This window comes from Sciurus carolinensis, chromosome 7 (genome assembly GCF_902686445.1).
Source record: "Sciurus carolinensis chromosome 7, mSciCar1.2, whole genome shotgun sequence".
NCBI classification, from domain to species: Eukaryota; Metazoa; Chordata; class Mammalia; order Rodentia; family Sciuridae; genus Sciurus; species Sciurus carolinensis.
The window spans coordinates 121,714,314-121,727,682 of NC_062219.1; the positions used below are offsets into that span (position 1 = coordinate 121,714,314).

General features: G+C 44.0%; 1 pseudogene; it reads right to left on the bottom strand.

The window, feature by feature from the left end:
* Positions 1 to 8,374: 8,374 nt before the first annotated feature.
* Positions 8,375 to 11,078, bottom strand: LOC124988009 (class I histocompatibility antigen, Gogo-OKO alpha chain-like; annotated as a pseudogene).
* Positions 11,079 to 13,369: the final 2,291 nt, after the last annotated feature.

A 13,369-nucleotide genomic window follows, 5' to 3' on the forward strand; every position in this document is an offset into this window, starting at 1 on the left:
TTAAGTTCAGGCTGCTTTTCTGATCTCAGGTTTTTCCACACCAAATTTATTTGTTGTGTTTCTCTCTGTGTCTTCCCTCCCCTCTGTGGTGAACCAGTGCTGCTACTGCTGCCTCTGCCAGAACCAGCTTGGCTCCATTGTACTCTTTATTCTTTGTTTAATGTTCCCAAAGTTCTGAGTCTCTAAGTCTCTCTGACTATCCAGTATTGAATGTGAGTGAAATCCCTCTTCCACCCACCTCACTGAGAAGCAGTATTCCTCTGGTTGAATCCCAAGTCATAGAGCAAGTAGGAATGCAGTCTTCCTGTAATCCACCATCTTGAATCCATCTTTGATTTGGTCTCTGTATGTTATTCCAGATTTCTTAAATATTCTAATTATGGTTTCTTGGCATCTTTTCTTTATTGTCAACTTTATTTTCAATATTATGTACTTTGGAAGAATGAAATTATGTCATTTGCAGGAAAATGGATGGAACTTGAGAACATTGTGTTAAGTAAAATAAACTAAACTGAGAAAATCAAGAGTCATGTGTGTTCTCTCCTTTGTGAAAGCTAGAGAAGAAGGAAAAAGTAGCTGGTGGGGGAGGATCTCATGAAAATTGAAGGGAGATCAGTAGAGTCAAGGAAAGGGGTCAGAGGGAGAGAGGTGGGGATGGAAAATGGAAATACTGGGGATTACATTGGCCAAATTATATTATCATATTGTGTGTATGTAAGAATATGTAACAATGAATACCACTATTATGTACAACTGTATGTACAACATATGTATAATGTATCAATAGAAATATGGAAAAATAAAATAAAAAGGCAAAAAAGGATTATGTACTTTTTCTTTGAGGCCCGAGAATTTGTCTTCTATGTGGTCTAATCTATTGGTGATGTTTTCAACTGAATCTTTAATTTAAATTATTGAGTCATTTGGAGGATTTCTGTTTGGTTCTTTTTCAGAATCTTTATTGAAATGATTTTCTGCTTCTTGTATTTTCTCTTAGTTAATTGCTTACATGTTCTTTTACTTCTTTAAACGTTTTAACTATGGACTTTCTAAATTTTGTCTCCAGTACTTCCTCCACTGTGGTGTCATTGCAATCAATTGTTGAAGTGTTGTGCGATGTTTGGGGTGATTTGTTGTTGCCTTGCTTTTTTATACTGTTTGTCTACCCAAATTAATGGAATGATTATCTCTTCTACTTTTATGAAAGGGACTATTCGTGAGCTTTCTTGTCTTAAGTGCCTCAGCCTGGGTGACTAATCAAGTATTTATACTCCCCCTCAACGTGTATCCTCTGCTATTCCCAGTATCAACAACATCTTGAGAGAAAATACTAAACCCTAGTGACTGCAATAACTTCAGAGAAAGTCATGTAATTTATTATTAAGGTTTATTACCTTAAGGGAAAAAGTTGTTGAAAATGTTCTCCACAGTTTCTCTAATCTGAGTATAAAATTGTAGTGATGTTCTGGAATAGGTTCAGAAATGAATTATTAAAGATAGTAAAATTTTATGTTATACTATATCAGAATTTAAAAGAGGAGAGAGAAAAATTGGGTAAAGGAAGAAAAGAGAAAAAAATAATATAAATCAAGATAAAAAGAAGAAAAAGATGGATCGAGGGGGAATTTGAGACAGGAGCAGTAAAGAGAAAAGAGACTAAGGAACAAGTCTAATCCTGAACTAGGAAAACAAAAGATTCTAGTTAATGGTTTAAAACAGTAGAAGAATTCCAATCAAATGGGTTGGGGGCTGCAAAATTGAATAATAATAACATCTATTGATTCAGTATGAAAAATACTATCTGTAAGATCAAAATTGACATCAGAGGTATTTTTGGTGGAAGACCCTTTCAAATACTCTAATGTCCAGCAAACTACTAGGCTTAACAGCGTGGATAGTGGGAACAGACATTTCTGGCCCTACATTGTTCCCTCTGGTGCTTTTGGGCTATCTTTTCCTGTCCTTGCGTGGTGTTCTTACATGTGTGTGCTGATGAACTGAGGGCGTGAGAGGTGCCCTCTAGACCTGCAGTGCTGTTATTTTCTGCAGCCTTCTCTATCTGCCTTCATCTTGCATACTCTGCTGTTGTGGCCTCTCCAAATTCACATCACTGTCCCCTCAACTCCCTGAGGCTTCTGGGCTGTGTAGGACTCCTCCTCCCTGCACTGTGTCCTGGAAATTGCTTCCAGGAAGAAAGATGGACAATTGAAGGACTCACCTTTTTCATTTCCTTTCTCTCAGAGATTGCAATCTCTGTCATACTTGTCCAATGTCTGCATACCTTTTTCTCTTTTCACATGTTTTTATGAATTTATAGTTTCTTACTCTATTATAGCTCAAAGCAAAAGTCATTGAGCTTAATTTTTAAAACAATTGTTATAATTTTACTCTCTAATAGTTAAATTTGGAGTCTTTGAAAAACAACTAGATCATGGTTAGTTTCCTACTTTTACAGGCATTTTCAAGGTTGTTGTGTTTTAGTCAGTTTATTCACTGCTGTGACTAAAAGGACCCAACCAGAACAACTGTAGAGGAGGAAAGGTTTATTTTAGGGCTCATGATTTCAGAAGGCTTGGTCCACAGAAGGTCAACTCCATTCCTCTGGGTTTGAGGTGAGGCAGAACATCATGGTGGAAGAGTGTGGCAGAGGGAAGCAACTCACATGGTGATCAGAAAGCAGAGAGAGGGACTCCACTTACCAGATACAAAATATATACCCCAATGCCACACCCCCAGGACCCCACCCCATTCAGCCACACCTTACCAGCCTTCAGATGCCACTCAGTCCCTGTCAGGGGATTAATTCAGTGATTTGGTTAAGACTCACAACCTAGTCATTTCTCCTTTGAACCTTCTTGCATTGTCTCAACATGTGAGCTTTTGGGAGACACCTCACATCCAAATCATAGCATCAATTTTTTCTTTATACATGCATTTCTATATCATGTATTTCTTTATAATACTGGGTATAAAAAGTTATTTCTAATTTATTAATTAAAATATGGATGTAGTAAAAATGAGCCTTTTTTTACTATTGTTTCTACTGATTTTCAGTCCTGTTGTTGTTTTCTAGTTGTATTTACACATTTCTGCAACTAGCTTTGCATTTTATAATGAATTGTGTAAATTATTTGACACATTGGTTAAATATGGGTTCCTATAGAAATCATTATTCCCTCCTTCAAATTGTGAGTCAGTGCCAATCCAGGATATTTATAAAACACAATCAAGGTTCGAAACTTTTGGCCCCAAATAGTAAAACCAATCAGGGCAACAAACCTGTAGGATTGCAGGGTGGCAATTACAAATTCTCAATAAAAGATGTATTTCTTCCCTTTGCTGACTTAGGGTAAGTTTCCTAAGAAATCTCTTGGGCGAGGAAAAGAAAAAGATTTTCATTTCTTGTTCAGATGATATCTTTTGTTTCTCAGATTTAATCAAATGTTAGAGTGTCTCCTATTATACGCCCTATTCAAACTACCTCTGAGGATCATCACTGTGTGCTTGTTATGATTGAATGCTGAATGTTCCCAAAGCCCCTGTACTAGAGACTTTGTCTCTGGGTGGTGTCGTTCTCGCCAGCAAGAACGACCCGGAGACGTGATGGGTGGCAAACTTCTTTATTAACAGCAGATTCTTCTTCCCCCTTTAGGGAAGTTATTGTCACTTATATAGGTTATATCAACTAATTAGAATATTCATGATATGTGGGGAGAACATAGACGTATATGGGTATAACTTGAAGCACCTAAGAATCACGCAAGAATCATGCAGAGGCCCTGACCAATTACTGAGACTTCCTCAAGGTGAAGTTAGTTGTTTGCGTGCAGAATAGCAGTTTTTCAACCGCACTGGCAGCTTGCCAGGCGCCATCTTGGCCAGGCTCCACCTAGGGCCAGGGTCCGGCCGAAACCCCGACAGGGTGGTGCTACAGGGTGAAATCCTTGAGAAGTGGGGTCTATTGGGAGGTCCTTAGGACATTGGGGTTGTGCCTTTGAAGGGAATTGTTGTAAATCCACCTGCTTCTTGTTCTCCTTCACTGCCTGGTAAGGAGGTGAGTGGTTTTGCTCTGCCCAGTGCTCCCAACACGATGTACTACCTCACTACAGGTGTGAAGTGGCAGGGCCAATCATGGACTTACCCTTCAAAACTGTGAGCCATTATAAATCTTTCCTCTTTACAAGTGAATTACCTCAGGTATTTGGTTACACTGATAGAAAACTAATACAGTAGTGTACCTTGAGTCAAATAAACATCAAAGCTAAGGTTTGTCCAGTTTGGCAAATGCCTCAGGATGAGAGCAACTTTTCTCCATGAATTTCTGCCCATGTTTATATTCTGAGATAAAGGACTATTACTTTACTTATACTTCTCTACTTTTGGAGGCTTCCTCCATTTTAGGTCTTCTTTTTAGCTTATTTTAGTAGAAGGGGCAACCTTAAAACCACATTACTAAAAATGGAATCACTATGAACCAATTCCTTCCTGCTGTTCATCTGACACCAGGCAGATGCTGGAACACTGTTCTGTCTAGAGCAATGTTACTCAAATGTGTACTAAGTGCACTAGCACTGGACTGTGAAATGTTTGTTACCAACCCACAACAAGACACATATAGGAAGTGAGAGTGAGCCAGAACACCTCTACCACACCTTGTCCCAGACTGACACCAGTCAAGCAAAAGATGCATATTTACATCAAGCCCTTGGGTCAGCTGAGAGCAGTTTGATCATCAGCTGTTGGTATAGCAGTATGAACACCTCAGCCAACATCTCCACTGAGGGCCTGCAAAGTCCTGTCCTCACACATGCCCCTGACAATCTTCCCTTCTTCATTGTGAAACTCTTATCTTTCTGATTACAGTGTCACAAATTTTTGGTGTTCTCCTTACTTCCTCTTTCTCATACCCTAGTTAAGTTCACTAGGAAGTGCTGTAAAGTCCATCTTCAAAATGTGTGCAGCATCCAAACACTTCCACTTTTCCCCTGTTCACACTCCAGGTGAAGTGACAGATATCTCCAGCATAGGACTGCCTGGGTTCCTACAGTTTCCCTGTTGCCTTACTAGTCCTCCCATCTCGATTTTGGTCTCAGTTTGGCAGTCAGAGTGATCCTTTGAAAAGTTGTACCATGTCTGTCTTTGCTCAAAACTGTCTCACTCAATGTAAGATTATCCATTAATCTCCAGCTCTTCAGTGACTGGCTGTGCCTCTGAGCTCCTCTGACTCTGCTCAGGACATACCAGATCCTTGCTCTCCCGAGAACACACAAACAGGATTCTGTCCTGGTGCATTTGCACTGGAGCTTCCTCCTGCCTAGAAAAATCTTCCTCCAACATCCTCATGACAAATTCTTTCATGTCCTTCAAATCTATCCTCAAAGGTCACCTCAAAAGTCCTATGCTGAGTACCCTAGTGAAACAACCAACTTTCCTGTTCCCACACACCCACTCTGACTCCTACCCTGCAACATTTATCACCTAACATGAACATTGTTCTTATTTACTGTGGTCAGAGTGTGTCTTCTTCCTCTTTCCTTAGAACACAGGCCCCACAAGGTTGGCACTTTTGGCATTTTTTTTTCAGTTCCTTTGTGTGTTCTCAATGCAAAACTTGTGTGTCGTCTATTCAGTACTCAAATGAGAACTGAATGAATGATCAGTGTCAGCCCCTCCCTCTTCTAGAGACACTGTCTTTATTAATGGAGCCTCAGATCAAATGCTGCTGTGGCACCTGCAGCACACTGAGGTCAGAGCCATTTCCCACAAGTGCTGCCCTCCCTCTCTCCACAACAGCCTTCCTATACTCCACAGCAGCTAGGTACATTTTGATCTTCAGAAAAGATGACCCTTGACTAATGGGTCATATTTTCCAATTAAACCTCTATTAATTTCTGTTTGATCAATCCAGGAATCTGTAAAGGAGGAAGTGCTAGGATTAGTAGAGCTCAGGGCAGTGAAACTGCTGAAAAGATGGAAATCTAAGAGATATTTATCTAAGAGGAGAATTCATGAGATCCTTCCAGTCTGCTATTCCCATAATCTGGTTCCTTTAAAAATAATGGAGGAATGATGGAAAATACAATCCAGGAAACTGCCCTGGGTTTTGTAGGACAGTGACAGGATAAAGGACTTTTGCTGTTGTCAAAGATGAGAGAAACCCAGAGGAGATGACACAAGAACTCACACTTAATACAAGAACAGTATGGAGAGTGGTGGCAGAGAATGGGAGAGCAGTGACTGAAGTTGGGAGTCTCGATGACTTCATGGCTATGGCATGCCTGCTGGCTGGGAATGTTTCTGTGCAAGGGTACAGGAGCCCAGTTGCTGTGGTGATGCCCTGCCAGAAGAGGTTCTGTGCAAGTCTTACCAGCTTTGGCCTTGATCTCAGGCACACAGCTTCCAGGGACAGAGGAATTCTCATGCTAGAAAACTACAGTGTTTCACCAGAGCTGCTACTCCTGAGCCTGCCCACTTAACAGTAACTTCAGACAATGGGCTTCTTCATTGCTGTGCAAAGTTCCTAACATTACACATTGCAACAGTGGAAAGGCTACATAAATGTTTCTAGTCCTATAACTTTCTTGAGCACAAAGAATAATGCTACAGAGTCTTTAACTTGATTATGAGACATAAATAAATAAAATTGCTGGAATAGCTCTTTAGATACTGCTTTTCTATCAGAGATTAGCACTCCACCTGATCCCAGCTATCTACATATCTCTGTACATATTGCCCTTCATAGGTACCATGAGTTTTGCTACTGCAGGTCATGGCAGAACAGGGGAAATTCTCTGCAGAAACAGAAAAATAATGGGAGCAGAAGGTCAGACTCAGGTCTCAGTCTATGTTAACCCAGTGGCATGAAGCTGTCCCTGCCAATGGTCCTGGAGACAGGACAAGCCCTGGTGATGCTTGAGTCCCTGTCATCATAGGTCCTGGTGGGATGAGGTTCATCTGAAGGGACAGGAGTAAGGAGCAGGAAAGGTAATCCAGCTGAGGAATGACCACACCAAAGCCCAGGATGGACTGCACACAGACTGGGTACCAACTTATCCACCCTCAATTTCTTTAATCTGTCCGGTCTTGTCCTTACCTACAGCAGACTTAGCACAGCAAATGTGGATTATGGAAGGGTTTCAGGTTTTATTTTCTCTTTGAAGTTTTAGGAATTTTCCATTCATTTAACTAACCTGACAATCACATTTTGTGGTATAAATTTGAAATGCAAATCAATATCCAGATTCTGTTTTTCAATAGGAAAGTGTTTTAGTTAGCTTTTTTTACCACTATTACTAAAGGACCCAACCGGCACAATTGTAGTGGAGGAAAAGTTTATTTGAGGACTCAGGGTTTCATATGTCTTAGTCCATTGAAGTCTGGCTCCATTCCTTGGGGCTCTTGGTGGAAGAGTGTGGTAGAGGGAAGCAGCTCACATGATGATCAGGAAGCAGAGAGAGTCTCCACTTACCAGAAACAAATATATACCCCGAAGCCACACCTCGATTCCCACCTGATCCAGCTACACCATACCACTTCAGTTACTACTGTTAATCCCTATCAGGGGATTAATTTACAGATTGGGTTGACTTTTACAACCCAATCATTCTCCTCTGAACCTTCTTACATTGTCTACATGTTAGCTTTTGGAGGCTACCTCACATCCAAACCATAACAGGAAGGAAGGAGCTATAGCTCAGGGCAACATAAAGCTAAATCAGGAATGGAGATCTCCCAGCCCCACCTCTGCTATCCAGGAAAGTTGATTGAGGAAAAAAACAGGACAGTGTGGGAAGGGGTCTTGGTACTCAGAGGTAGGCTGTTCTCATTTCCTCACATTACACTGATAGGAACACAGACATATAGACAGAGTTAGATGCCAGTTGCTCAAAGAGAAGTCAGGACTTCTTGAAGTCGCAGTAGGAAGGGGGAAGAGAACTGAAGAAATCCTATATCACTCAGCCCTCCAGAAGACACAATCTCACACTGTAAAAGAAAGTATTATGAACAAGTTCAGATTGGTCATTGTAAGTGGAGACACTGTGAACAACCCATTAAACACTCAAAATGTTAAAAATCCAGGGAGTCCCCTTAACCCAGGAGTCTTTGTATTCCCAATCCCTCTCCCTCTCCCTCTTCAGGCCCTCCATGGTCTCACTTTTCTGAGTGGTAAGAGACACATCAGAGCCCTGGGCACTGTTATTATCTGAGTAGAGCAAAAATAGAACCTGGTCAGAGCCCACAGGAGATGTGGATAATAGAGGAATTATGGGATGGATCAGCCTGCCCATAGCTCCCCTCTGTACTACCCCAAAGGTCTCAGGGATCACCATTCTTCATACTTACAGGCAGCTGGAGCATAGGTCCCTGTGTTTACACCTGTGTCAGGAAAGAATCCTCTGAGACAGCAGGTTGGAGGCACATCCTGGAGGGTATCCTCTAGTCCTGGACTACAGAGAAGCTTCCAGAACTGTGACTGCAGATGCAGGAAAGGATCAGGAGACAAGAAGAAGGAGATGTGTATGGATGGAGCCAGTTGTTCCCCTGGAGGTCTGTTCTCAGTAGGGAAATTCTCCTCTGGTCTCTAAAATTTGGAAATCAGGTCCCCTTCACTACAAGCATCAGAAAGATAAATTTGTTCTTAATTTTCTGTGTGTTTTACAAAGAGTAAACAGTGTCCAGGATGAGTAAGCAAATGTGTAGATACTACCTCCCATTAACAATGCACTTCTACTAGGTGCTTGAAACCACCAGTAGGACAAAAATTCAGACCCTCTACTTTCCCTACCTGCATTTTACTTCTTCCACAAGACAAAAGCAACCACAGCTCCAGTGACAACAACTCCAAGGTGAACCAGGCCAGCAACAATTCCCATGATGGGGATGGTGGACTGAGGGGGTGGCTCTGGGAGAGGAAGGGAAGTTAGGTGAGGAGCCCTGATTCCCAGCTCTCAGTCCACACCCTGCTGAGGGTCTCCAGAAAGCCTCCAGCTCTCCTGACCACAGGCTCTGTGCCCTCACCCCCTCCTTACCCTATCTCAGGGCCAGGGGCTCAGGCAGCCCCTCATGATGCACATGGCACGTGTATCTCTGCTCCGCTCCAGCAGGTACCACCACAGCCGCCCATTTCTGGAAGTTTCCATCCCCTGCAAGTCTGGTCTCCACAAGTTCCATGTCCTTGGTCAGATCCTCCCCATCTCATTGCCATATCAGGGTGATCTCCTTAGGGTAGAAGCCCAGGGCCCAATACCTCAGAGTGACATCTCCTTCAGGGCTAGTGTGGTGAGTCACCTGTGTCTTTGGGGGGTCTGAGAGGAAGAATACCAAAATTTAGACATTTTTTGCATTACCTTTCCTGGGTCACCAAAGCAGTGCTCACATGAGCATCCAGACAATGGACAACAGGGTTGGAGTAGGGGAGGGAACATAAAACCCACACACCAGCCTAGACTCAGGCTTCTGGCATGAACTCCTATTCCTTGAAAAGTGATAGAATCAGGTTGAGACAACCCAGTCTCAACCCCAGCCTCAAGTCCAGAGGCTTCAGGTGTCTAACAGAGACTTCAGGTTTTGGTCTGGGTAGAGGTTGAGAGACATGGACAAGCTGGAGTCAGACTTCCAAAGACTCTAGGTTGGAGCTGAGACAAAAACCTGATAGAAGTTCCTTTGTGATGCCTTGTCAAAGGGACCTGTGGTCAGTTATTTATTGTCTTTCCTATCAGAGAGAGAGAGAGAGAGAGAGAGAGAGAGAGAGAGAGAGAGAGAGAGAGAGAGAGATCCCTCATTTGTCCCGAGAGAAAGCAGTCTTCAGGTCTTCAGTTCTTCAGTTCCTCTCTCTCATAGCATCTGGGAATCCAGGCCCACTCATTTCCCTCTGGAGAAGCAAGCTGGTAGTATAGGTGCCAATCTCCTCCCTTCCTTTCTGGAATTTGGCTGAGAGGCCTATAGGAGATCAGGCAGGTGTTGTGCAGCTGCTCATACCTAGGCGCTTCAGCGTCTCCTTCCCTTTCTCCAGATGTCTGGGGTGTCCTGCAGGTAGACCTGATATCGCGCCGCGTCTCCGTCTGCCTCCCACTTGCGCTGGGTGATCTGAGCCGCTGCACCTGCTGCAGTCCAGGAGCGCAGGTTCTCATTCAGGGCGATGTTCTCCGTGCCGTCCTAGGCCTACTGAAGGAACCCGCGGAGGAGGCGTCCCTCTGGTTCCACTACGCAACTATGCATCCTCTGGAAGGTGTGAGACACTGTCCCCGCCCCAGCGGTCAGTCGCGTCCCCGCCCCGCCCACCCCTCGGGTTTTCCTCCTGAACTGAAAGCGAAACCTTGTCCCAATCCTAGCGGGCTCTTTTTGGGTCAAGGGTCTGCTCGGGTCCCTCAGATCAGGGAGTTGCTGACGACTAGGAACTGTCCATGATAGACACAAAGGGGTCTTGACACACGGGCCTGGGGTCACTCACCGTCCTCTCTCTGGTTGTAGTAGCTGCGAACGTTGTTCAAGCTCACACGGTGATTCTGTGCGGAGTTCTTGGAATTCCGTGTATTCCTGTCCCAATACTCCTGACCCTCCTGCTCCATCCACCATGCTGGCGGCTCCTCCCTGGGATTCTCTGCACTGCTGTCGAAGCGCGCGAACTGTGTGTCGTCCACGTAGCCCACGGAGATGTACCGGGACTCCCCGCGGCCCGGTCAGGACTTGACGGTTTCGAAATAAGTCTTGGAGTGGGATCCTGGGGGCGGGGAGCGGCTGAGACCCGCGCGACCCTCTTGCGGTCGCCCGACCCAGGTCCTAGGATGACAACCCAGGGGGACACGAGCGGCCTCGAGAGACCCTAAGGGGCGGTGGGACGCGGGAAGGCAGGACTTAGGGGCGGGGGTGGAGGGTCAGGAAGAGCCGCGCCAGGGTGGGGAGGATCTGGACTGGGGGTGGCAGGGACGCGCCTTTCCCGGGCCCTGATCGCTCATGGGACGGTCTCCTCGCTCCTCCCGAGCAGAGACCCTCTCCCTCCCGAACCCACACTCACCTGCCCAGGTCTGGGTCAGGGCCAGGGACCCCAAGAGCAGCAGGAGTAGGGTTGGTGGAGCCATCACTAGATCCTGCAGTTCTGCGGAGATTCAGGGACTTGACCCGAGGACCGCGGTGACGCTGGTTGGCTTCTCTGGGAGCAGGACACGCAATGGGAGTGAGACGTGGGGCCGCGTCGGGAGGGTCCAGGCAGGATGACCTGACCTAGGATGGAAGAAAGGGAAGTGAAACTTCAGGGAGCCGGGAATCCCCAGTGCTCTGCATCTGCACCCCAGACACTGCTCTGGACCCTGAAAATGTTGTAGGTGCTTGGGAATCTGTCAAGTGGATAGTGATGGAGTCAGGTTCTCCCAGATTTTGACTTTCCTTTGAAAGCATACATTTTACCATTGAATATATTGCTGTCAGTGGCTTATATTGAAAAGACAGGTTCAGGTCATTTTTTAGAAAGTTGATCAAATACATAAGTCTAAGGAATAGTCTCTCCGTCATTCGTTATTTTAAGCAGTAATAAAAACAGGACTAGTATCACTCACCAAATGGCTTTTGTTGACACAAGCACCCATCTTTTGAATGTAACAGAGTGCTTTATGTGTACTTCCCATTATATCAAATAAATGTCTTTATAATGTGGACTCTGGAATGGAGATTTAATAAAGTTAATGATTTTAGATACTTCAACCAGAACATGTTTAAGTGAACTGGCATTTTTTTCTCTTCTGTAGTTAAAAGAATACAATAACTACTGTTACAGTTTGGTACCATAGCTTCCACTTTGCCAAGTTTTGCTTTAGTGTAAGTAATGTTTTAGTGAAATTATGAAACTTTTTTTTTTTTTGGTACTGGACACTGGGGATTGAGCTCAGGGAAATTTGGCCACTGAGCTACATCCCCAGCCCTATTTTTTGTATTTTATTTAGAGACAAGGTCTCACAGAGTTGCTGAGTCTGGCTTTGAACATGGGATCCTCCTGCTTCAGCCTCCTGAGCCTCTGGGATTACAGGCATGTGCCACTTGGTGCCTGGCTATAAAACTATGTTTTGATCATATGGATCCTGTGCAACACTCTGAGGAGCACCTCCAAGGGTTCCACAGATCACACTTTGAAAACTGCTGCTCTGAGTAAACTGTGGAGAGATCCCAACTGGTCCCAACTTCTTTGCTTGATTCACTGCCACTCCTCTCAATAATTGTTAAAACACATAAAAATATATGGTATTTGTGAACAAGTAATGCACAATTATACATGGAAAGAAAACAAAAAGAAGTTCTTGGAAATTAAAATGTGATCACAGAAATGAATAATTCTATAGATGATTTTGATGGTTAAAAATAGTGCCAGAAAAGAAGTAGTACAGTTGGAAAAGTAATGGTAAGAAAGACAGAAGAACTATAAGAGCAGGAGGCTAGCAGTAAAGGATTTCCAAGAATTGAACAATATGAATCCCAAAACAATTAAGAGTAAGGAATGATTTTAGATCTCAAGAAAATTTCTCACCATTTACAGTCCCCCCAAATTACATTTGAATTGCCTCAAAGCAAATGAAAACAGTCCATGCCAACATACATTACAATGAAATTTCAAAAATTAGGTAGAAGAAAAGAAATTCTGAACATTTTAAGAGGCAGGAAAAGCAGCTTTGGAAGCTAGAAAATGTTGAAGCAAAATCATGTGCATTTCAGGTAAACATATTTTCAACACAGAATTCTGTACTAAGTTAAAGTTGGACTAAGAGCTAGGGTGTCCTAAAGACAGTTAAGATGTTTAGCTTTTCAATATTTTCTGTTCCATGTTCCTACAGGATATGGCTAAATGAAGTGAGAAACAAAAATAATGGAGAAAACCAAGAAAAGGGGACACATGGGAAGTAGGTAAGAGTGGAACCAGCACGAGACAGGAGGCCAAGTGTTCCCCCAGGAGACGAGGGAGTCAGCCTCACTCCAGGTGTGAAGGCACCCAGTCCAGGTCTGGCAGGACTGGGAGCTCTAGCACAGGTGTCTTCACAAAGACCCAGTTGGTGGGACCTGGATCTGCTTGAATGTACTGTGGAGACTGGCTTAGTCTGTTTGGCTGCTCTAACACCACATATTGAGTAAACTATGAAGAATGGAAATTTATTTTCTCAACATTCTTAAGGTTGGGAGGTCCAAGGTCAAGGCACTGGCATCTGACTAGGGCCCTCCTGCTGTTTTCAAATGTGGTAGAAGGTTAAGGGCAAGAGAGAGAGCAAGAGAGGCAGGAGGGGTCAACCTACTCCCAAGATAACAGAAGTGATCTATTTATGAGAGTGGGACCCTCAGGACTCACCTACCTCCTATTAGGCCTCATGTTGTGGTGGGGTGGGGCTCTGGC